Source organism: Odocoileus virginianus, chromosome 1 (assembly GCF_023699985.2).
Source record: "Odocoileus virginianus isolate 20LAN1187 ecotype Illinois chromosome 1, Ovbor_1.2, whole genome shotgun sequence".
Classification (NCBI taxonomy): domain Eukaryota; kingdom Metazoa; phylum Chordata; class Mammalia; order Artiodactyla; family Cervidae; genus Odocoileus; species Odocoileus virginianus.
In genome coordinates, this window is record NC_069674.1 from 2,061,378 (window position 1) to 2,086,755 (window position 25,378).

General features: G+C 49.7%; 1 long non-coding RNA gene across 1 annotated transcript; it reads right to left on the minus strand.

The window, feature by feature from the left end:
• Nucleotides 1–535: 535 nt before the first annotated feature.
• LOC110136982 (uncharacterized) lies at nucleotides 536–6,078 on the minus strand. Its single transcript, XR_002313795.2, has 4 exons — nucleotides 5,890–6,078; nucleotides 2,837–2,952; nucleotides 1,766–1,901; nucleotides 536–1,223 (listed from the first exon to the last, which is right to left on the minus strand). It is a non-coding gene; the product is annotated as an uncharacterized lncRNA (long non-coding RNA).
• Nucleotides 6,079–25,378: the final 19,300 nt, after the last annotated feature.

Below are 25,378 nucleotides of genomic sequence, written 5' to 3' on the forward strand. Positions count from 1 at the left end.
GCAGATTAGTGAGCAGTGATTTGTGTTAGAAACGAAAGCTCCCGTTTCTGGATATTCACACACCTGACGGGTTTCCTGGCTTCCTCCAGCACCAATTCATTCTGCTCCTGCATCCAGTCAACACGCATCACCCGAGGATACACCACGCCATGGGCCCCCAATGGGACTGCAGATCCCAGAAGTGGGAAGGGTGGGAACTGAGAAAACAGTAACGGGACACTCAGTGCCCGCGTGTGGGGAACCAGTGTTGCTTAGATCTTGGAAACTGCCTTTACTTGTTCAGGGTCTTACTTCATTTCAGAGCGTGCTCAGGATGCAGGTAGCTGCATTAGTGCCATACATTTATTCTATAGATGAGTGAACAAGGCCAGCGGCATTTACACAACCTCCTTGTCACACACCTCCTTCCGGGACCGACCGGGAAGGACGGCAGGATTCTGCTGCCTTGTCTGCTCAGCACCAGGCTGCCTACCCGATCGAGCCCAGAAGGGAAACCTCCTGGGAGTTGTCAGGGAGACAGGATTCCTTGTGGCCACGGTGGGCTTGGGTCAGGTTCCTCCAGGAGAGGGTGTGTAATTATTTCATTCCTGTAACCCTGATAGCACTCGGCATCAGCAACCTTGCATTATTATTTCTTTTCTGCAGATATGTCCTAAATCCTCAATGCTATTGTGAGTTCAAAGGGTCAGAGGGTGTGACTTGACTCCCACCCAGGTCAGCTCTGGCATGTGGGTGCCTCTGTCACGGGCAGAGGTAACATGTCTTAATCATTAGTCTGCACACAGCATTGGCAATGTTGTTAACGGTTGTAGTAGACGCGTGCTTGTGAGGATGGTCGTCGTCACGGAGAACGGGTGGAAAGCCATCAGGGATACTCAGCAGGAAGGCACCCTTGAAAGGGCAGAGGTTTTCACAAGGAGTCGTCCAAGTAAAGACAGTTAGTCTGTAAGAGCCATGTACATATCTTCAACAGATTTTAAATTAAAAGAAATGAAAAGCATGCATGGAGTGAGCATGTGTGTGTGCATGTGTGTGTGTGTGTGTACACACGGGTGCCTGCTAGCTTTACCATGGTTTCCAAAGAATGCCTTTAGACGGAGACTTTGCAGGTCTGACCTGCTTAGTTTCAGTTTGGATTGTGGGCAGACTCACAGCACTTCTGTCCTCCACTCTTTCTGATGTTTTCCATCTCTCCCTCTCTCCAATCCTATGTTACATGTTGGCTGCGAGATAACAGAAAAGGTTAAGTTCGCAGTGATCCATAATTACGGAGAACCAAAGCTTCCATGCCAGAGTAACGAGATTAACACCTTTTTGACAGAATTTAATAATATGGTTTTATAATATTTAATTTTGTTCAGAAAATATCTCCCAGTAGGAAGCCTTTTTTCCTTTACTTACCTAAACATTATTCCTTTAAAGCAATTTCCTGGCACAGAGAATTTATTATGTAGACCCGTGATCTGGTTCTTACGGGCCTCGGGGGGAGGGATGGATTAACGTTGAGCTACTTTAGACATTCAACTGAATTTGACAAGCGGAGTCGTCAGCTTGCTGTAAATAAGGGCGGTTACATCTGGATTTGTCTTATTTTAAGGACGATGAACGAAGGGGAACATCGTTTCTCCCAGATAACAAGGATTCTACTTCCGCTTCCTTTGCACTGAGGTTGGAAGCAGTTTGCCACATTAATCTGTCTTCCCCGTGGGTCTCAACAGTCTCACTACATGTCAGTGCATTTCTGCTAAATGACCTAATTACTCACTTTAACACCTCAAACAGTGATTTACGTCCATAGGAAATTCCTGGTGCAATCTTCTTGCTAAAGTTATGCTGGTAGGACCAGTGAGCGGAAAAAGGATCTCTTGACTCTCTTCTTATACAGCTGGAGTGGACTCTTCCTAAAGAGGAGAGGAAGGAAGGAATTCCGCTTTCCTCAAACAGTGATATTATTAGATTGAACAGCCCTTCATCAGTCTTTAAAAATGATTTCTTTAGAAAGATCTAAACAGAATGTCCTCAGACACATTGCACAAAAGGGAAGCAGCAGTTTCTGGATTCTCCCCTGGCCAGAGTCCCTCCTCCTCGCCCCTTCCTCCCTCTGGTACCCAGTGTGCTGGAGGAAGTGCCTGGTGAGGGCTGATTCCTGAGAGGCCACCCTGGAGACATTGGCTGGGCAGGTGCAGGAGGACCTCAGCTCCAGCTCTGAGCTGGTTGTTGTTTAATCCGGTACTCAGTTGGGATCCAAATCCAACATTTCTTCCCCACCCATCTTTCCTCCCAAATTGCTTGTCAGCACATAGCCCCATAAAGAAGGCTAAGCACCAAAGAACTGATGCTTCTGAACTGTGATACTGGAAAAGACTCTTGAGAGTCTCTTGGATGGCAGGGAGATCAAACCAGTCAATCTGAAAGGTAATCAACCCTGAATATTCACTGGAAGGACTGATGCTGAAGCTGAAGCTCCAGCACTTTGGCCCCCTGATGAGAAGAACCAGTTCATTGGAAAAGACCCTGATGCTGGGAAAGATTGAGGGCAGGAGAAGAAGCGGGCAACAGAGGATGAGTTGGTCGAATGGCATCACCGACTTGATGGACATGAGCTTGAGCAAGCTCCGGGAGTTGGTGATGGACAGGGAAGTCTGGCCCTGTTCATGGGATCATCAAGAATCAGACACAACTTAGGGACTGAACAGTAGCAACCACATTGGCCTCATGGAGAGGTTCAGATGCAGTCGTCCCAGAGGGAAAACTCCTGTGAAGAGGACGCAGCTGGAGAGAAAAGGATGAAAGAGAGGCTGGTGGTCCTGGGGTGATAGACTGGGACACAGCTCACCTGCAGGACAGGATTCAGGAAGCTTTGTGGGTCTTCTCTTCCTCATCGTCATGAAGCCTCCCAGGGTCAGGGTCTGTCCACATCCACACTCAACCAAAGGCCCGTCAGAAGATGTCCTGTGAGTAGTAAGTGGCAGGACCAGTTTTTATTCCAAGAGTGAAATATGGAAAATTGATGAACAAACACATCTAGTAATTTCTGTATTTGAATCCAGCCCTTTGAGGGGGTCCTTGCTAAGTGGGGTGGTGGGCGCAGTGCAGAGCCTCGGCCCTGCAAAGCGGATGCACAACTCAGCCAGCCTGTCTTCCCGGCCACCGTGAGGGGCCCACTGAGGGGGCAGAGACTCATAGGGGCAGAGTGGGAGCTACGCTGTGCTCACGTGGGGACCACCGCCTGTGACTGGTGGGCTGACTGTGCTAGAAATGACATCAGCTCCGGTGAGAGGGACCTGTAACACTGTGCTTCCTGGATACAACCAATGTCAACACAATGTGTATCACCCCCCAAGTTAAAACAGTCAAGGTGTTGACTGTACCTAAGGAGTAGCCGAGGGAAGTTTAGGTGTAAATACTGGATAAGCAGACCCTTCCTCTTGCCAACACACAGGAATAGGCCTCAGTGACTCTCAGTTGATGATTTAATAGTTAGAACTTTGCCATTTCCCCAGCTGAGCCCCAACCCTACCTGTGACACGATCACTGATTTATGACTCAAAAGACCTTGTATTGAGCAGCATTTTATAGTTCATGAGAAAGTGGTAAATTATGATTTCTATAGGGCTTACCTAGATAGCATATTAAAAAGCAGAGACATTACTTTGCCAACAAAGGTCCGTCTGGTCAAGGCTATGGTTTTTCCAGTGGTCATGTATGGATGTGAGAGTTGGACTGTGAAGAAATCTGAGCACCAAAAAATTGATGATTTTAAACTATGGTGTTGGAGAAGACTCTTGAGAGTCCCTTGGACTGCAAGGAGATCCAACCAGTCCATCCTAAAGGAGGTCAGTCCTGGGTATTCATCGGAAGGACTGATGCTGAAGCTGAAACTCCAATACTTTGGCCACCTGATGTGAAGAGTTGACTCATTGGAAAAGACCCTGATGCTGGGAGGGATTGGGGGCAGGAGGAGAAGGGGACGACAGAGGATGAGATGGCTGGCTGGCATCACCGACTCGATGGGCATGAGTTTGAGCAAACTCCGGGAGTTGGTGATGGACAGGGAGGCCTGGCGTGCTGCAATTCATGGGGTCACAAAGAATCAGACATGACTGAGCGACTGAACAACAACCTGGAAGGTAAAGGAGTGTCAGGGGCAGGATTCTAGGAGTAATCCCTCCTGTCTACAGCCTCAGTGGATCTGTTTTGTATGTTGGACTTTCCTGCGAGGTTTCCTGTGAAGAGTGTGGTATCTTTGATGAGTCCAACTTCCATGATTTGCTTGAGGATGGAAGATGGAGTGTTCTGTCTGAAGTGTCTCTTAGCTTCTGCATGCTCTCCTCCCCACAAGTGGTCTCCACATTGTCCTGATGGGAGTTTTCCAGTGAACTCAGGCCCCAGTCTGCCAGATATCCTTCAGGATAGCATCATCCTGCTTCTCTTATGTGACAGTAATCTCCCTGCCACTGTGTTCTGTGCACGCGTGCCCTGGATACCAGAGCAGAAGCAGCAGCCAGTTGGGGTAAGGAGGGCGCAGCAAAGTGACCTTCGCAGCTCTCTTGGAGGTAGTTTTTTGCATGTGTAATGTACCATTGCTCAAATTTTTATTGGAGTATAGTTGATTTACAATGTTGTGTTAGTACATTTGCTCAAATATAGAGCAAAGGGACTCAGTTACACACACATATACATTCTTTTTGATATTCTTTTCCATTATAGTTTATCACAGGATATTGAATATACTCGCCTGTGCTCCACAGTTTGATCTTGTTGTTTATCCATCCTATATGTAACAGTTGGCATTTACTGATACTGAACTTCCTGCCTTGGCAACCACAGTCTGTTCTCTATGCTGTGAGTCTGTTTCTGTTTCGTAGATAAGATCATTTGTGTCATATTTCAGATTTCACATATAAGCGATATCATATGATAGTTGTCTTTCTCTGTCTGACCACTTAGTAGGATAATCCCTAGGTCCATCCATGTTGCTGAAAATGGCATTATTTCATTCTTTTTATGGTTGAGTAGTATTCCACTGTATATGCATACCACGTCTTCTTGATCCATTCATCTGCTAATGGACATACAGGTTGCTTCCACGTCTTGACTGTTGTGAAGAGTGCTGCTATGAGCACTGGGGTGCATGTATCTTTTTGAATTGTAGGTTTGTAGGATATACGTCCCAGAGTGGGATTGTTGGATCATAAGGTAACTCTAGTTTTAGTTTTTCTGAGGAACCTCCAGACTAGCTTCCATAGTGGCTGAACCAGCTTGCATTCCTCCCAACAGTAAACTACTTTTATTTTTAATAGAAAAAGTCACATGAATCTAAGATAATTCCAACACTGAGAAGTTTTTATCAGTGATGATTAATGAGTTGTGGTCATGATCACAATAATACCAGTTACCTTTAATAACATAAATGCCCATTGTTAGGGGTATTAATAATTATATCGACTGCAGCAGTATCTATTTAGTGCTTACTATGTGCCAGGCACAGTTCTAACCACTTTGTTGTAACAACCCATGTGATCTTCCCAGCAATTCTTTGAGATCAGTGCTACCAATAACTCAATTTTGTAGATGAAAAACCAGAGTCACGGAAGTGAGGGGATCTGCCCAAGGCCCCGCGGCTACGAAGCAGCAGAGTCTGGGATCTGCCCAGGCGCCTGCCTACCCTCTGCCGTGGTAACAGGTCACAGGTCACAGACATCATGGATGTAGTGTGGCAGAAAACCTTGCTCATATTTAATGGACCACCTGTTGTTCTCTGAAGAACAAGGAATTTCAGGATAAGAGAGAAGAATGCTGGTCTCCATGGTTTTAACTGCTTGTATATCTCCTTTAAAGGGAGATCGTGGGCCAAGGAATACGTCTTACAAAGATCAAGTTTGACACCTTGCTTATGCTCTGCTGTTAAAGCCTCACGTTTGGCTGGAACCTGCAGGGTCTGCCTGAGGAGGCCTCTTGAAGGCCTGGGGCCCCAGAAGACAAGGCCACAGGATTTGGGAGCCACTGCCTTGCTCACACACAGTAGGGTGACAGTGGTGGACTCAGGCCCTGTCACATACGTGGAGCTGTCTCATGCTGACCCGTTTCCTGGAGATGGGACAGGAGATCCCTGGGTCTATGATGTCACAGTTTGTATTGGAATGTTTGCAGTAAATGGTACCCACACATGCAGCTGGTGGTGCAGTGAAGCCATCTGTACCTGCAGCCCCCACCCCCACAGCAGGAGTAGGCGATGATGAACCCGCATCTTACACAAGCATCCATGTGTGTTATCACGTCTGTTTGTTAGGCTCACTGGGCTGTGAGCTCCTCAGGGTAGGAACCCACCACATGGTCTTCATCTTTCACGTGCACAAGGTCCCCAGGGCAGGGTGGATGCCCAGTAAATAGTTCCTAGGGAAATGGATCAGTTCGTGGAAGTTCAGAGGGAGGAGATCCCTGGGATTTAGGGGAACAACTTTATGGATGAGAGATGTGAGCTCTAAAAGCAATATTTATGGCTGTATTGATCTAAGGCTTCCCTTAGGGAAAGTGAACTTCTTCATAAAGTTTCCTTCAGCCAGCATGGACTGCAGGGATTTTAATATTTGTAATCCCTTTTTAAGATTTCCTTCCACAATTTTAAGGAAATTCTAAGAGCTCTAGGACATTCTAAGAGTGGCTAACTGAATGTGGATAGGAAGCTCAAGTGCATTCCTAGGGAGGGATTTCCATTCTAGCTGTGGTGTAACCACTGGTGTTAGATTCCCCCCACTAAGAACACTATAAAACCCATGGGCGGGAATTGGGGGGCAATGAGAGTAACAAGACTGAGGAGCCTTGGACCTAACAAGGTTTTGGTGAACCCAACAGGGAGTGCCAGATCAATGATGGTCCATTAGGGATCCTGCATGAGGTAGAAATGGCCAGTCGTCAGCAGGAGACTTCCAAGAGAGGGCGTGATGGTGGACTAAAATTTTAAGTGGACCCTGAACACCCTGAGTTAGCAGCTGCCACCCAAACATACTCACTTGAGAAGAAAGCAAGTCCTTGTTTGAAGGGCCTTCAAACCTTTGAAGGGTGGTCTGAGCAGCACACTCCATGGGGGCCACAGAGTCTGGACGTGAAGGTATCATGGGCGTAGCCTGAACGTGAAGGTATCATGGGCATGTAGCCTGGAGAGGTACAGAGGGTAGGGAAAAAAGAATGGGGGCAGAAGCAATGTTTGAAGAGACGCTGATCAAGAATTTTCCAAAACTGATGAAAGATGACAAGCCACACATTCATGGAACCCTAAAAATTATTAGCAGGATAAAAATAGTCACAAAACACCAAGTACATCACAGTTAAACTACTAAGCATTGGAGACAAAAATAAATCTTAATAGAAAGCAGAGAAAATAAGCATATCCTTTAGATAAGCAATGTGAAGGATACTAATGACTTTTCAATAGAAACAATGGAGTCTGGAGGACAGTGGAAGGAATCTTGAAAGTAGGTGTTGTGAGATACCATGTCCGCATCTGGGTGGCAGCCACACAGGTCTGAGAACCTGGTAGAAATGTGCTGAGCTGTATAATTAAAATGTGTATCCTTTCCTGTGTGCATGTGATAGTTTAATAAAACTATCTACCAAAAAAGGACTGTGTGAACATATCCAAACAAAAAGCAAATGAAAAACATGATCTAATTTACAGTTTTGAAAGCTCCTATGTATCCTGTGTTTAGATCTGCTTATAAAGGAGAAAAGGTAGAAGCTAGGAACCACTTGGGCTTCCCAGGTGGCGCTAGTGGTAAAGAACCAGCCTGCCATTGCAGGAGAAGCAGGAGACTCAGTTTTGATCCCTGCAATAGGAAGATCCCTTGGAACTGGGCATGGCAACACACTCCAGTATTCTTGCCTGGAGATCCCATGGACAGAGGAGGCTGGGAGGCTATAACCCACGGAGTTGCAAAGAGTTGGAAACAACTGAAATGACTTAGCACACACACACAGGAACCATTTAGACTGCTTAGGAGGCTACTATAATAGCACAGATGGACTAGGGAGGTGGTAATGAAAAAGGAGAGAACTGAAAAAATAAAGGAAGAGTTTTGCAAGACAGTTCACAGTTGGGTGGGTGTAGAGGATGAAAGGAAGGATGAGGTTGAGAAGATATTTAGAGTTTGGCATCAGTCACTGGGTGGCTTCCCAGGTGGCACTAGTGGTAAAGAACCAGCCTACCAATGCAGACCCGGGCTCCATCCCTGGGTGCGGAAGATCCCCTGGGGGAGGGCCTGGCAACCCACTCCAGTGTTCTTGCCTGGACACTCCCACGGACAGAGGAGCCTGGTGGGCTACAGTCCACAGGGTCACAAAGAGTTAGACACAGCTAAAGTGACTTACTGTGCACACCACTGGATGGATGGTGGTGTCCGTTACTGAGATGGTGATTTCTTTGAGAAGTGTGCATGGAAAATAAAGGATCCCATTTTTGACATATTTATTTCAAATATTAGACACCTAACTGGAGGTGGAATATCAGTTTAGATCTTATCATTTTTGGCTAACTTTTCATTTTAATTTCTGTTTTTATTATGCATATATTCATATATATACAACATATAATCTTTGTAAATGTAAAAATGTGATTAGAATACATACATTCACTTACTGCAGTTTCTCTTTTCCTTCTTTTTAAATTTGAACCCCTACTCCTCTTTCAGTCTTGACACTTGGTTCTCCCAAGGTCATTGTGTAGACAGCCATGTAGGTGGCCTTACATTCTATAATCCGTACTCTGAATTATCACAAATAGCAGGTGAGCACTGCTTGTTTTTAAAGACCAGATTGTTAGTCAGACTTATCTACATCACTTGGAAATTCCTCATGGAAATCTCACCAAGTGACCTTATTAAACCTTAGTTTAGTATACTTAATGGTGGCCCTATATTCCACGGGGGTGGGCACTATAGCTAACTTAACAATGCCTCTATTGGGCATTTCTACTGTTTTCTACTATGAACATTGCTGAAATAAACATTCTAGGATCTATGTCCCTAGATGCCAAAGATTTTATTCTATGAGAAGTTTTCAGGGAAGAATTTCCAGGTCAGAGAGCAAATGTATTTTTAACTTTAATAGATGTTGTCATGTTGCCTTCTCTTCCTTCGAAAAACTGCGACACTTTATAATTCCTCTAACAATGTGTGAGTACTCTTTCTCATATCACTACTAATTCTGAATTTTTGCCAGTCTACTGGATGTAAAGAATACTTACTATCATTTCAATTAATCTTTTCTCAACATTAATAAATTTGGGAATATTTTCATATTTTTGTCACCTGAATATGCTGTTCTGTGAATTGCCTATTCATATCTTTAAACATTTTTCTATTGATTGGTCTTTGTTTTTTTATTTAACTTATATTTTTAACTGTCTTCATCACAGCTAATTTTGTGTTATAGATATTAACTGATTGTCATCTGAGGTATAAATGTATTTTTTCAAATCTGTTATTTGTATGAAGTACAAATATATATTTTTATATGTATGTTATTTGTATATAGATTGTTCATAGCAAATTTTTAGCTTTTAATATTATATATGTAATCTATTAGGTTTTCCTGGTGGCTCAGCGGTAAAGAACCCACCTGCCAATAAAGGGGATGTGGGTTTGGTCTGTGGGTCAGGAAGATCCCCTGGAGAAAGAAATGGTAACCACCCCAGTATTCTTACCGGGGGAGTCCCACGGACAGAGGAACCTGTAGGGCTAAAGTCCATGGGGTCACAAGGGGTCGGCCATGACCGAGTGACTGAGCCTGCACACACAGACAGACAGACAGACACACCAACATTAGAGTTTATACACTGTGGCCTACATTTTCTCACTAGAGTTTTATTTCTTATATTTGATTGCTTTATTTTCCGAGAACTTATTTTTTGCATGAGATAATTTTGCATGTGTGCATGCTCAGTTGCTTCAGTCATGCCTGACCCTTTGTGACCTCAAGGCTTGTAGCCCACCAGGCTCCTCTGTCCATGGGGTTGTCCAGGCAAGGATACTGGAGTGGGTTGCCATGTCCTCCTTCGGGGGATCTTCTGGACCCAAGGATCTAACCTGCATATCCTGCGTTGACAGGTGGATTCTTTACACTGAGCCACCCGGAGAGCCCACAGACATTCTTGTTGCTATTGTTCAGTTGCTAAGTCATGTCTGACTCTTTGCATTCCCATGAACTGCAGCACACCAGGCTTCCCTGTCCTCCACTATCTCCCAGAATTTGTTCAAACTCATGTTCACTGAGTCGGTGATGCTATCCAACCATCTTGTCCTCTGTCGTCCCCTTCTCCTCCCACCTTCAATCTTTCCCAGCATCAGGGTCTTTTCCAGCGAGTCAGCTCTTCCCATCAGGTGGCCAAAGTACTGGAGCTTCCCCTTCAGCATCAGTCCTTCCGATGAGGAGTATTGAGCTGCCTCTCATGCTTCTGTGTGGATCAGGAGTTGTGTCAGCATCATTTTTGAATGATCCATTATGTTTGCACTGGTCCAAGCTATCTCCTCTGCCCCGCGTTAAGTTTCTACGCACGCTGTGGAAGGTGTCAGGACTCGTGGTTCAGCGCGGTGCTCTCCTGGTTGCCGTCTACACCAACACCACGGTGATCTCACGTCAGCGGCGCTGCGTTACGTTCTGATACCTGGTCGTGCTCCCTCCGTATTACTGCTCTCCACGATGTCCTTGACTTCTTCTGGATTCTTGGTCCTTCATGTAGGTGTAATATCATTTTTGCCAACTAAAAGCTTCGTGTTTTACGTGGAATTACTTTAAATTTGCATTACATTAATTTTGGGAGAATCACCACTTTTGCAGTAATAAATCTTCCCTCAGTCTTTCCCAGCATCAGGGTCTTTTCCAAAGAACTGGGTCTTCACATCAGATGGCCAGATTCTGGTTTTAATAGTTTGGGTTCCCAGTAGATGCTCAATCCTTAGCAACCAGATGTGGCTTCACTTCTACTTTCTCTCTGTTTATACAAGGTTATTTACTTTCTTGCCTTACTGAGTTCACTAAAATCTCTGAGACAGTATTAAGGTGGGATGTTGTTATAGACAACCCTTCCAAGTTTCTGATTTTAATTTAAATGATTTTAATATTTTCTCATTTAGTAAAATATTGCTGTTGGGTTTTATTAAATTATCTATATTCAAATTTTCCTTCTCTCTATTTTATGGAAAGTTTTATTAGGAATTACTGTTCAGTTCAGTTCAGTCACTCAGTGGTGTCCGACTCTTGTGACCCCATGGACTGCAGCACACCAGGCCTCCCTGTCCATCACCAACTCCCAGAGTTTACTCAAACTCATGTCCATTGAGTCAGTGATGCCATCCAACCATCTCATCCTCTGTCGTCCCCTTCTCCTCTCACCTTCAATTTTTCCCAGCATCAGGGTCTTTTCAAATGAGTCAGCTCTTGGCATCAGATGGCCAAAGTCTTGGAGTTTCAGCTTCAGCATCAGTCCTTCTGATGAATATTCAGTATTGATTTCTTTTAGGATGGATAGGTTAGATCTCCTTGCAGTCCAAGGGACTCTCAAGAATCTTCTCCAACACCACAGTTCAAAAGCATCAGTTCTTCAGTGCTCAACTTTGTGGGTATGACTGGTGATAGAAGCAAGGTCCAGTGCTGTAAAGAGCAATATTGCATAGGAACCTGGAATGTTAGATCCATGAATCAAGGCAAATTGGAAGCGGTCAAACAGGAGATGGCAAGAGTGAACATTGACATTTTAGGAATCATCAAACTAGAATGGACTGGAATGGGTGAATTTAACTCAGATGACCATTATATCTACTACTGTGGACAGGAATCCCTTAGACGAAATGGAGTAGCCATCATGGTCAACAAAAGAGTCCAAAATGCAGTACTTGGAATTATTGCTATATTTTCCAAATACCTCTTAAGTCTCTGTTGATGGGATAATTTGTTGAGTAATGGCCTATTTTGATCGCCTTCTTTCTATCGATCTATTCTTGTGTTCTGCCTGGTCATGGTGTGTTATTCTCCTAATACAATGCTAATGTTTTATTTATAATTTTTGCCCTTATGTTTTTAAGTGACATGAGTCTATACTTTTTATACTTTTATTGAGTTTTATTTGAAAAGTTATGATGCCTTCATAAAATGAGTTTTCTGTGTCCTGAAATAGCTTCAGTAACATTACTATCACACATTTGTCAACTTTTAATTCAACCCCTAAATGGCTGTCTGTTATTGTTTCTGAGTTTTATAGTCAAAATACGACCTGGAATCAGTTAAGATGAAATTGCAGCCATTGGCAATCAAAGCCATTGGCAGATGCTTTAATGTCCTCTGTGTTAAGTGATGCCTGATTTTTATAGCAGGAGTCCCCATAGGGGGAAAAAAGTAATAATCAACATCAAAAACTGTTTCTTAAACTGCTATGTGTTTGTTGGTGTGCAGTGGGGCTGGGGGGACAGAGGGCCCATCAGAAGTAGGAGTCGCATTTCTGACACTGTTTGTCCTAAGTGCATGGCCTTGAGCCCTAGTTCCCTCACTTACCTTACTGAAAAGGGGGTAACTTCTCCCTGCCTCAGAGGGCCCCAAAGTTACGGAATTGTCCTCAAACACCACTAAAACTAAGTAGAACTTGGCTCCAGGGAAACTTACTATTTTTTAAACACCTCCGTGACTCCCCCAGGAAAACCGGTTCTGTGTAACCCAGTGACTTCACCCTTCTCTACTGGAAGTTGCATCCACTCGGGAAGCCTTTACTGGTGGTGATGTGTACAAGACAGGCGAAAGGGAGAAGAGAAGAGTCGTCCTTTGTTATCCCTGCTTTTTGTCCAGTATGTGCATTTTTAAAGGGAGTTTTGAATTTGAAGGTCAGCGCCACAGTGATGGTTTTATAAAAATGTTCCACGGTCTGTATAGATTTTAATGACGGCTATTTCTACATTACACTTCCATTGTATTTCAAGTCCTCTGGATCTCAGCTCCCCACCCAACAGTTTAAAGGCCAAGCATAATGAAGACTTGCAGTAATTACGCGTCTTCAATTGCACTCAGCCTGCCTCCATCACCGCCTCCAGAAGCCCGCAGTTCCTGCTAATGGCACATTTCAGATTCCATTTTGCCATGCTCTCGCCCAGCCTACTCGGGGCCAACATTCAGAAAATGGCTCAATTAGGACAGGCTAGCGGATATTTCTGCTGGATAGTTGGACTTGTAAAGTGGATGGGGAGACAGAAAAACGTGTGGTTCTCTTCACCTCAAGAAAGTTCACACCTAATTGTGATGAGTGATTTTCTCTCAGAATTGGACTCAGGGTGGGAAACCTAGTGATTCGCTGGTGCTCAGGCTTGTCCTTGCTGAGGCAGAGGACACAGTGACCCACAGATAACCGGATGTGGGGATGTGGGGGAAGAGGGGCGGGGGCACTGGCCCTGTAAGCCCGTCTCTGAGAGGCCACCCTCTCTCCCTTTAGAGGCCTCACCGACAGAAGCTGACGGAGTGCTGACACCAGGGTGCAGGTAAGGAGGACCCGCGTCTGCTTGGATAAAACCAAGTGTTTCTTCTGTCTTCTCACCTGCTGGCTCTCAAAGCACGATTTAGATTTAATCTAAAACCTGATGCTCTCTGGTCTGTGTCAGCCTCCTGAGCACTGATGCTGGTGGCTAGTTGGGGGTGGGAGTTTCCCAATGATTAAATTATCCTCTGAGGTGAATGACTAACATACCGAATTGACAAGCCTAGACAGCATATTGAAAAGCAGAGACATCACTTTGCCAACAAAGGTCTGTCTAGTCAAGGCTATGGTTTTTCCAGTAGTCATGTATGAATGTGAGAGTTGGACCATAAAGAAGGCTGAGCATTGAAGAATTGATGCTTTTGAACTGTGGTGCTGGAGAAGATGCTTGAGAGTCCCCTGGACTACAAGGGGATCCAACCAGTCCTCCTAAAGGAAATCAACCCTGAACATTCATTGGGAGGACTGATGCTGAAGCTGAAGCTCCAATACTTTGGCCACCTGATGGGAAGTGCCGACTCATTGCACAAGACTCTGATCCTGGGAAAGATTGAGGGCAAGAGGAGAAGGGGACGACAGAGGTTCTCCTTCCATCCCTCATTCCTTCTATTCTGGCTTCTCCACCATCCCGGCCTTGAGGGTCCCAGGCCCCCCTAGCTCCCCACTGTAGCATGGCCCCCAGAACCTCGTCCTGCCCCCCAATCAATGTCGAAACTGCTCTTCTCTGCATCCTGCTTCCTTGAAGTTTGATAAACTCACTCCCAAGAGGGTTTACCATGCTCCTCCCAGGTGCTCTTACCACTGTAGGAAGAACTTCTAGAAAGAGCCATGTCTTTACCCAGGGGAAGGTCTCCTGTTAGGGAGTCCTTGGACCACAGGTTGGTCACCTGGGAAGCAGCTTTGGACATGGTCCTCACCACCGACATCATGTTCCTGAGAGGGACAGCCCTGCACCTCCTTGTTTGTCCCTGGATTCATGACAGGAACGAGAAATGAGCCCTGAGCCTGGCTGCGCCCAGCAGGAGGGGCCTGGCCTCGGGAGCCTCACGCCCCTCCAAGCTCCCCACCCACGGGCGCCCTGTTCTCAGCGCCTCTCTCCACTGACACAGGAAACATGCAAGCATCCTGCTTCAGTTTTCAAGCCCTTCATTCAAAGTCGGCCTGAGCAACTGGCCACGGCGTCATCTGTGGTCTCTCCCGGGTGCATTTGGGAACAAGAGATGCATTTGAGGGCTGAGTAAAGGCACCCAGACGGGGCTACAGGGCAGTTTCAGCACTGCCTCCATAGGGGCGCTTCCTGCCGTGACGTCCAGAGTGGAGCCCCTTCTACTGATGGGGTTTAGAGACTGATGCCAGGGGCACCTCACTCACCAAACGCCCATAAAATGCCACATATTGTGGAGGGTTAAATAAGTATCTTTTATAAAGGGGAGAGAGGTGGTAGGCAACATGGGTGACAGAAAACAAGAGTTTTCTGAAGATTCTGTGACATCTACCTTCCTTGCTTTGAAATTTCTTTTGGGGTTCCCTGCCATGATTGAGGGGGCTTCCCGGTGGCTCAGTGGTAAAGAATCCGCCTGCCAATGCAGGAGATGCAGGAGACAGGGCTTCAATCCCTGAGCAGGAAGATCCCCTGGAGGAGGAGATGACAACCCACTCCAGTATTCTCACCCGAAATCCCAGGGACAGAGGCTGGCGGGCTACAGCCCGTGGGGTCGCAGAGTCTGACACGACTGAGTGAGCGATCACACACAGCACACAAGCCTTGACCGAGGACACACTGCAGGCAGAGAAACCGCATCGGAACACTCGAGGGGCGCTGGCCTCCTGAGTCGTGCCAGCTCTGGGCTCCTGGCAGCCCTCTGTGACTCTCAGGCCCCGTGGCCCCCTGGCCTGGTGAGGTCCACACCTCCAGGAACTGCGCTCCCAGACCCCTTTGCCCTCTGGCCTCTGGGGGGCTCGGCCATCGGGAGACGCAGGTGGGGATGGAACTGTAGGAGGTGGGGGGAGGGCACACCAGCACCCCTCAACTTCTGGGGCTCCCCCGTGGCTCCCCGTGGCCCTCGGGGGACCCTGACTCTGGGCCCTGGTGACACCGCTGTCTTGGGCCTCCTCCCACCTGCTGCCCTCATCAGGGTGGCTCTCATCCCCCGTTTGCCCCTCGGCACTTACTGATTAAGTAACTGTCCTGTGAGACTCTCCTCTCCGAAGGCCTGGATCTCTTCTGCTGTTTCTCTGACTTGGGATCCTTCCCCTGCCAAGTGGAGACCAGAGCTGTCTCGCTCACAGGGACCGGCAGATGCATGCAGGTGAAAGCGCCGGCCAAGTAAGCCCTGGGGCAAAGGCCATGGGAGAGGGTCTCGGCGTCGTCAGAGTCGAGGGGGCCCCATGGCCGCGTCCAGCTCGAGGGTCAGCATCGCCGGGAGCCGGGCACAGTGCCGGAGGAAGGGAGGTTCTCCTTCTGCAAGTCCGCCTGCACGGGGGCCTCTCGGAGAGGCACCCGGCTTGTGCCGCGCTCCCCTAGTTCCTCTTCTCTCCCGGCAGGGCTCCGGGCTGGCCCAGGGATGGAGGGGACCATTTGTTCACTCCTCCTTCCGCTGGGAGTTCGCTCTGAACAGTGACAGTGCTGTCCAGGACGTGGTTCGCAGGGGCCTTTGAGGCTGTCAGGAGTCAGGCTCCCGGTTCCCAAGTGTGGCAAGCAGACACTCCAGGCCTCCGTGTGTCTGCAGATGGATGAGCCCTCTCTCTGTCTTTTCCCCCTTTCCTTCTCTCTTTCTCTGCTTCTCTTGTCTTCCCTCCCTGCCCCTCCTGTGACCTCCCATTCGAAACCGAACCTGAACGCAGTCAAGGATAAAGGACCATCACGTCCGAGGAGGGAGCCGAGCACATCGGAGACCCCGTTCTGCTCATGAGGGGCGAGGCAGTCACAGCTCTCTCCCTGCCAGGGACCCTGGCCACCCCCGGCCCCCTCCTGTGCCCGAATTAGAGATCGCAGACACCCCGAACAAAAACCGGCAGATCCACGCCGGCCGGGAAATACACATCCCCTAATTGCTAATGCTTCCTCTTTGAGAGCGAAAAAGGCGCTGCGCATTAAACAGAAGGAGGTTTAATTTCTCGTTTAAATACAGCTGCCGTGACACTGGCGCACCACACAGCTGGCGCGAGGCTGGCGCGGGGCCACGGCCGGGAGGCTCCGTCACGTCTGCGCCCATTGTCTCTCTGACACGCGCGCGCAGAACATCTTGGTGTGTTTGGGAAATATTTTCATTCATTTGCAGGTCTGCGCGGCCCCACAGAGGGATGCGCCCGCCAGCCCCACACCTCCGAGCTCGCTGCACCTGCCAGCCCGCTTGGCTTCTCCCTCCCTCTGGCGGGTTTCTCTCTGCAGAGGAGAAGCACTCGTTTCAGCCTTTCTTTTCCTGTTCTGGGCAGGGCAGGCCCATCGAGTCTGCCTAATATTTCTTAGGCTTGTGAAAGAAAAAAAAATTGTTTTAGAGAAAAAGACAGATCACATGTTTTTATTTTGAAAAACCACGAGAACAGAACTTTGGGCTGGCGTCTGAAGGCGACGTTGTCCGTCGGGGGCTGTGTCTCCGGGCTGGAGAGGAAGCGAAATCGCTGCCAACTGGGGTGTCACAGCTGATTCATCTCAGAATGAAAGTGATCTTAGACGATGGAGGGTAAAATTAGAAGGTTTAAAGTCTTCAAGGACGCTCTGACCACCGACTTTAATTTAGGGGCTCTCCTCCAGGACTGAAGCCACTCCTGCTCATGTTCAATAAAACAGAATTGCCAGTCTTGGGTCCTCGCGGGTCCCTGCCATCCGGGGGCTCTTTCCTTGGGAGGGTCTAAGTACCAGGAGCACAGCAGACGAGTCCCCCCGCCTCCACGGTGTGATGACGGCCTGGACTCACTTCCCGCTGCCCTGAGAGACGGCCTCCGCCTGTCTCCTGGTGACCTGCCCAAACCCCCAAACACAGCCTCTGCCCCACCCCATGGGGCTCCGCAGAAGCACACACGCAGGTGGTGGGCTCCAGATGTGGTGGGCTTTCCTGCTGCACCCTGAACCTGTGTCCGCCTTCCCCCTTCCCAGAGGGGTCCCCAGGGGGTCCAGGGAGTGGAGACAGAGGTTCAAGGAAAAGCCCAGCCAGGTACATGGAAATCTTGGCCTCACTTCTTAGCAAGGACATCAATCCTGTCAACCCACTGCAAGCAGGCTGTCTCAGTGTCCGGGGGCTGTCTCAACCAGGGACCACCAAGGGGTGTTTAAACGGAGGTTTGTTCTCTCCCAGCCTGGAGACCCAGGTGTGGGCAGGAGGGTCTTCCCAAGGCCTCTCTCCTTGCCAGGCAGACGCCCTCACGTGGCCCCTCTGTGCGTGTCTGTGTCCTGATCTCCTCGTACAAGGACACTGGTCACAGTGGACGAGGGTCCACATGACCTCATTTACCCTTATCACCTCCTTAAAGGCTCCACCTCCCAGTAGTCACATTCTCAAAACCTGTGACTTCTACCTATCGACCTGGCAGGGTGGGGACACGACTCAGCCCAAACACAAGCTGAGCCCATCAGGGCTGAACGTGGCATCTCCAGCCCACCCGAGGGCAGTGGGCTGTCCCACACCCCAGGCCTCAGTCCCCTGACTGAAGACGCAACCAGATTCCCCACTGAATGGGTTTAAGCCATGGCAAGAGGAGCAGTTCTTCGCATCAGGTGGCCAAATTATTGGAGTTTCAGCACCAGTCCTTCCAATGAGTAATCAGGACTGATTTCCTTTAGGGTCCACTAGTTGGACCTCCTTGCAGTCCAAGGGACTCTCAAGAGTCCTCTCCAACACCACAGTTCAAAAGCATCAATTCTTTGGTGCTCAGCTTTCTTTACGGTCCAAGAACAACTGACTCATTGGAAAAGACCCTGATGCTGGGAAAGACTGAAGGCAGGAGAAGGGGATGACAGAGGATGAGATGGTTGGATGGCATCACTGACTCAATGGACGTGAGTTTGAGTAAGCTCCGGGAGCTGGTGATGGACAGGGAGGCCTGGCGTGCTGCAGTCCATGGGTTTGCAAAGAGTCGGACACGACCGAGTGACTGAACTGAACTAAATTGAAGAGGACCAGTGCTCTGAGATAGTGGGGGATAGTGGAAGACCGGGGAGCCTGGCGGGCTTTGGTCTATGAGGTCATAGAGAATCAGACACGACTTAGCAACTGGATAACAACAACCAGAGGAGTAAAGCGGAGACAGCTCCGTACACCCTGGACAGGCACCTCAGACCCAGACCCGGCTCGTCATGACCCTTGGGAACACGACTGTCTCTCTGTGACAGGGAAGGTGGGACTGAGTGATCTCAGGGGTCGCCCCAAGGTGACCTGACTCAGGAAGAAGCACAGAATCTGCAAGCCAGAGCAGAGGGCCACACCGCCCCTGACCTGCCTTTGCAAATAAAGTTTTATTGGCATGCAGCCACACTCAGATATTGTTTTCCTGCTATCATGGCAGGGTTGAGTAACTATGACTAAGACTGTATGGAACACAGAGCCTAAAGTATTTCCTACTGAACATCTGACACAGAGAAGAGACGTGTGGTTGCCAAGGGCATGGCAGGGTGGAGGGGGTGGGTGTTTCAGATTAGCAGATGCAAACTGTTCTATACGGAATAGATAAGCAACACGGTCCTACTGCACAGAACAGGGAACTGTATTCAATATCCTGTGATAAAGAAGATATTAAAGAAGAACCTGGAAAAGAATGCATATATATATATGTGTGTGTGTGTGTGTGTGTGTGTGTGTGTGTGTGTAACGGTCACTTTACTGTACAGAAGAAATTAACACAACATTATAAATCAATTATACTTCAATAAAATAAATTTTAAAAAAGAAAGAAAGAAAATGTCTGAGAATGTCTGGATTGAGGGCCTAAAAACCAGCCGTTGGTTTTCTTGGGAGGGCGGCGGTCGGGCAACGCTAGTATGAAGGTTTGGTGGGAAGTCTGTTCACGTGCTGTCACGTGTGTTTCAGTCTGTGTGGCTGAGGCTGGACCCTCAGAGGCCACAACCCACAGCGCGGAGCTTGGAGACCCACACCACACACCCCCTCCTGATCCGGTCCACCGGCGCCGAGCATCTTCAAGGGAGGCACCGCGCATGCTCAGACGCGAACAGCCCCTCCCTACCCGCCTTGCCCGCCTGGAGGGGACGCAGGAGGAGAAGCCAGCGGCCTCCAGCGCGCGGGGGCCTCCAGCGACGGACTCGCCGCTTAGTGCAGTAGCAGCCAAACCCAGCGCCAGGGGCAAGACTGACCTTTATTTAACTTCTTGTCATAAACAAGCTAAAAAAAATTTAAGCATTGATAAATCAATCTACTTCTTCCAAAATTAGAAAAAAAAATTGAAATCACTAGATGGGGTCGTGATTTCATCCAGGGCTGGGTCCCACAGCTGCATCTAGGGGCAGGGTGGGCAGCCCGGCGGCTGAGCTAGAGCTCATGGGACCCCTGAGCCCCGAGTGTCGGGGTCCAGCCCCCCAATCATTCCCCCGGCAGGCGGGACGGAAGAGGCGAGCCCGCGGAGGTCACGCAAAGCCGGCGAAGGCTCGCAGTCTCGTGTCGCCTCCTCTCACGTCCTTCTCCTTCAGCAGAAAGGGCGGTCAGAGCCTCTCCACACACGGCCTGTGGTTTCCTTGGACCAGGATTCAGGGGGCGAGTTTCGCCGGCTGGTGCCCCTCTGAGCCCTGTGGGCGGGGTCTGCTGCTCAGAGCTCAGCGGTGCGTCCCCACTCCTGCCATCTCACATGGTCAGCACCCTGCAGGTGTGCAGGGTAGGGGTCCCCAGAGCCCACTTGGCATCGGGTGCTTTAGCGGTCCTCAGCTTCAGGTGGAAACTGCACCCCACCACCCCCAGCCGCCCTTGCTGCTGACTCCCCGCCCGGAGGTCAGGGGGTCCCTTTCACTGGCACGTACACCCCAGCTCCTCTCCTCGCGCCAGCCCATCGGTATCTGGCCCATCCCTCTGTGCCGTCAGTTCTGGGAAGGTGGGAGCCGTGCTGGCCGCCTCTGCATGGACACTGATTCCTGCAAGTGCCCACTGTGTGCCCAGGCCGGAGCCCAGGGCATGCCCGTGTTGGGCATCACCCCCTAAGGCCCCCCAGAGAGACCGTTCTCTCTGGAACATGCATGCTTCACGTGGGGCCTGGGACGGGCAGGGCGGGGCCCCACCTCAGGGCCACCCCCTCCCAGAGGAGGTCCCCTCCCTGAGTCCTGGCCCCTCGGCCCCTCCACTGGGAGCTGGTGCTGTGGGTGTAGCGCCAACAAGAAAGCCAGGCCTGGCCCGCTCAGGAGTGGACACGTGTGCCCACATGCGCACACACGCACTCAGGCTCACATCACCGTAAACATTAAGACATACGACCCGTGGGGGAGAGACGAAGTGCTCGGTGTCCAGGGGACCATGCTGACCCCCGAGGGCACCCGGGAGGGTCTGAAGCAGCCCTGCACCCCCTCGTGCTCCCCTGGGCCTGCCCCACCCTGGACTTTGGCCGGCGAGCTCCACGCTGCAGACACGGGGAACCGAGATGGCAGATGCAACGAAACGGCGTGCCCTCCGTGTGTGTGATTCCCTGCAGCACGGCTCTGCCTGTGGCCATGGAGGCCTCGGGGCAAGTGCTGAGGGGTTCCGGAGGCCCCCACTCCGCCCCTCCCAACCTGGCCCGACCCGGCTCGGATGGACGGTCATGTCCACGGGGCCGGAGGAGCCCTGGAGGAGCAGCTGCCCGGCAGGGGGTGCGTTGGGGCGGAGGGGGCCACTGCGTCACTTTCAGCTGTGAGTGTCTGGTTGGGACCACGCTTCTCGGACAAACCGCACACAGGCTTCCCCTGGGGATGGTCTGACCGCCAAGGGCTCGCAGGGGTGGGATCAGGGCAGGCTTCAGGGTCTGGGCGCTTGTGGGTGGGGGCAGTGCTTGGAGGGGGAGACATGGAGACATGGAAAATGGCTGGAATCCAACTGGAACCTCTGGTTTCTCCTCTTACAAGAGCAGTAGGAATCCCCCACCTGAATTGTTCCATGAGCTGTTTTTTCCCTTGAAGCGTTTGGAGAGTTAATCGGGCTGCAGCATGAGATTGTCTGTGGATTGTCCACCAAGGGCGTGGCCCCTTGGGTCCCCGCCGACCGCCGGCCGTCAGCTCCTTCAGGGCCACCTGCCCTACCACTCAGTGGGTTCCTCCTGAGGCCGGAGCCCACGGAGCTTCAGCATTCCACCCAGGGCCTAAAAATGCCACTCACCTTTTAATGCATTTAGTTCTTCCCCTGGATCGATTTGAGGGTACAGACCTCAGTGAATGAACCGTGTGTGTTCTGAGGTTCCAAGCCGGGGCCTGGTTTAGCGTCAGGACTCTGGGTGAATTTATCGACACCTGAGTTAATGATCAGAGAAGTTGGAATCTCACAGGGAGACCCTCGGACGCTTGGGCCTTTGCCCTGTGATTGTAGCTCATCTGATGCTGTTGAAGCTGTGGGTATCTTAAGCCTACCTTCCCACCTGAAGCCAGCACCGGCCCTCAAAACAGACAGTGGGGTCTAGAATGACCTCTTGAGGGGATGGATGTTCAGAGCGATGGTTGTACATGTTTAGGGACTTGAAAGACCGCCCAGGAGCCAGCCAAGAGGAATGGTGGAGGGGTGTTGGAGGAGCCCGGGGCGGGGCCTCCAGTGAGAGGCTGGTCAGGCTTCAGGAAACGGGCGATCAGGGTGTCCAGCAATGGGGACAGTGCAGGACAGACATGAGCTAACTGCTGTGGGGCCAACTCGGATGGCTTTTCACTGCTGGCTTTCTATTCCCTTTTCTTTTCCCCCTAAATGTGACAAAGAAAATCCATTTGGGGGCCGACAGCCCTGGGGGCGCCTGAAAGGAGAGCCAGTTTAAATACTGGAGACAAAGGGGAGACGTGGCCCTCCAGGGCCCCAGGCACACTGGTCCTGGAGAAGCCAGGGGTCAGGGGATGGGGGCCTGGCCAGCCTGCCCTGGGGGACCGGCGACGTGGAGGGGTGCTCTGAACTGGGGTGGCGGGGGGCCCTGCCCCCACGTCTGCCTGCTGTAGCCCCAAACACTGCTTGTCTCTTCCAGGCTCCCAGCGACCAGCTATGCTGCCACGTCGTCTTCAATACTTCCATCTCTCTCCCCCGGCAAGCTGTTCACCAAGGCAGGCAGCCGGCTCACCTTCTAAGGCCAGGCAGAGGCGGAAGGCTCTACTTATAATTGGGGGGATTTTTGAAATCATAACTCTTTCATTAGAGAATGCCTTACGCCTTCAGACAGAGCAATCAAGCTCAGCAAGATCCAGTGTCGTTTAAGAAGGACCTGTGGATTTGAAAAGACATTATCAAAGAGCTCAAGTCTATACTCTGTAATAACCTAAATGGGAAAAGATTCTGAAGCATAGGTGTACGAACATATATTACTGATTCACTTTGCCGTACCCCTGAGACTGACACAAAATTGCAGATCAACTATACTCCAAGGCGAAATTTACAGAGAATTTTTAAAAAGAGCTTAAGGCTAAATGATGCTCCTGGAAGGAGCACATTGACAATATTGATGGCTAAGAGGTGCAAACGTTATCAATGGAAACACGAGAGCCATCATCACTGTGGACTACTTAATATCAGAGTCTTCCTTGAGGCGATACTGATTTTTGACACTAATTTATAAATGTGTTTTAATGCCTCTGTAACCAACAATTTATAAATCAACCAGACATCTACTCTACGGAGGCAATTCAGGACTTTTTGCCTGTGAAACCCCCTCAGGAGACTTGAAAATCCAGTTTGTGGTGTCTTTTTTTTAAGACTTATAAACTAACATGGAGCTAAAACACACTGAGGCTAACATGCAGCCTCTTCTGCAGATGAGTTTTTACGTTCCACTCTCAGTGCCTCTTCTTTGCCTCTTAAACTCTGTAAGAACATTCCAAAGTTTTAAGTAGAACAGTTTGAATCTTTGCTACTTAAGAGGTTGCACACGTCCATGAAGTTGGCGGGTCCTTGCTGTGTCGTTGCAAGTCCCTGGGGAGAAAAGTGTGTCTCGTGGACCCAGGACCACTCCCCACAGGGCCTCACCCACGCTTAGCTCCGGTTGACATTTGTGGTCAGCAGGCTGGTATCATGAGAGCTCCAGAAACCCTGGCAGGGGGCCTGGGGACAGGCCAGTGACGAAGGAAGCATTTCAGTGGCTTGAAACCCAAATGCAGGACTCTCCACGGCAGACAAGAGAAGCACAGAGATTTGACGGGTCCTTGATTTTTAAATAGCGTCCCTGAAAAATCAGTGCCGGAAAGTATAATACTTGAAGTGGTACAAATGCGGCCCTGATTGCCATGGGGTCATGAGAATGCATGACAAAGTAATCAGTAATCCATCACACTAAAAAAACGCTTCCAGGTCCTGTCACGTGAGGTTATGTCAAGAGTTGGCCCGAGGACATGGCTGATGAGGGTCGCCTGGTCTGTTGTGTCGCCTCCAGCCTCACAGGCTGCTGGGCACTCAGAAAGTGGCCAGTCCATGCCTAGACGTACTTTGTGGACTCTGAAGACTTAGTGAAAGAAAAAGAATGTAGTGTATCAGTGAGGAATTTTTATGTTGAGTGTATGTAGAAATGCAATATTTTGGATGGTTAGTTTAAAAGTATATAGTATTAAAATTAATTGGCCCTCTTCCTTTTTTACTTTAACAACTATACTCCAATATGAAATTAAAAAAAGAAATTTTAAGAGCTTAAATCTGGACAATGTTCATTAAAGGAGCACTGGGCTACCAGGAGATACGCAGCCATATGCCTGTGGTTGTTGATGGCACGTCTTTCCCTTCCTACTGGGCAGTGCTGAACTCGAATATAGACAAGTGAGCAGATGTCCGTACAAGGCAGTTTGTAGGTGGTCATGCCAAGGCTGAAAACAAGAGGTAGGTGCTCTGGGATTTCATAAAACAGGGAGGATCCTGGGACCTGGGTGGGCAACTTCCTGGGAAAGACACTTCTTTTCAACTTTAAGAACAAGGGCAATTTAAGCAAATGGTCTGGAAGTGGAAGGATGTTCCTAGATGGCATTTACGGAAATGGCAACCCACTGCAGTGCTCTCTTGCCTGGAGAATTCCATGAACAGAGGAGCTGGGAAGGTCACAGTCCATGGGCTCGCAGAGAGTCAGACACGACTGTGTGACTAACTTTCACTTTTCGCTTTCACTGCCCAGCAAAGGATGACGCAGGTTTGCTAATAACAACCAAGTCTCCCAAGTAGTGACATCCACCAGGGACCCGCCAGGCCCTGTGCTCATGTGTCGGCATCGTTGGGTCCTCGCAGTGTCTGATGAGTTATGCGCCAGCATCCTGCTGCATCACAGGTAAGGACGCAGGTCCTCCAGGTTAAAGGACCACTGGCCGTAGTCACACGGCAAGGAAGGTGGGATACGACTAAAATGTCCCACATTCATGGTGTAAAACATGTGTTGCCCCCCTCCCCCACTGGACTCAGCCTGGCGAGAGCAGGACTGTTCAGGCTTGTGTCCCAGAGCAGGTGTGGCCACATGGACACAGGCGGGCTGAGCCGCCTGCCCCAGCCGGGATGCCAGCCTTCGCCCTGCTGGGGTTCAGCTGCCCTGCCGTCCATGCGTCCTTCTGTCTGCCCTGTGCACCCCTCCTCCTGGGGGGTCAGGAGACGGTCAGACTGTAACGTGCCCAGGGTGGATCGCAGGGAGCCAGCATGGAAGCCATCAGGTCTGGGGCTGGCAGGTGGCAGAATTTCACCGCAGGCCGTTTGGTCTGCCTGCAGTGGGAGGCATTTGTCCTCTTGGTGCGGTCTGCCCTGGGGCAGGGGC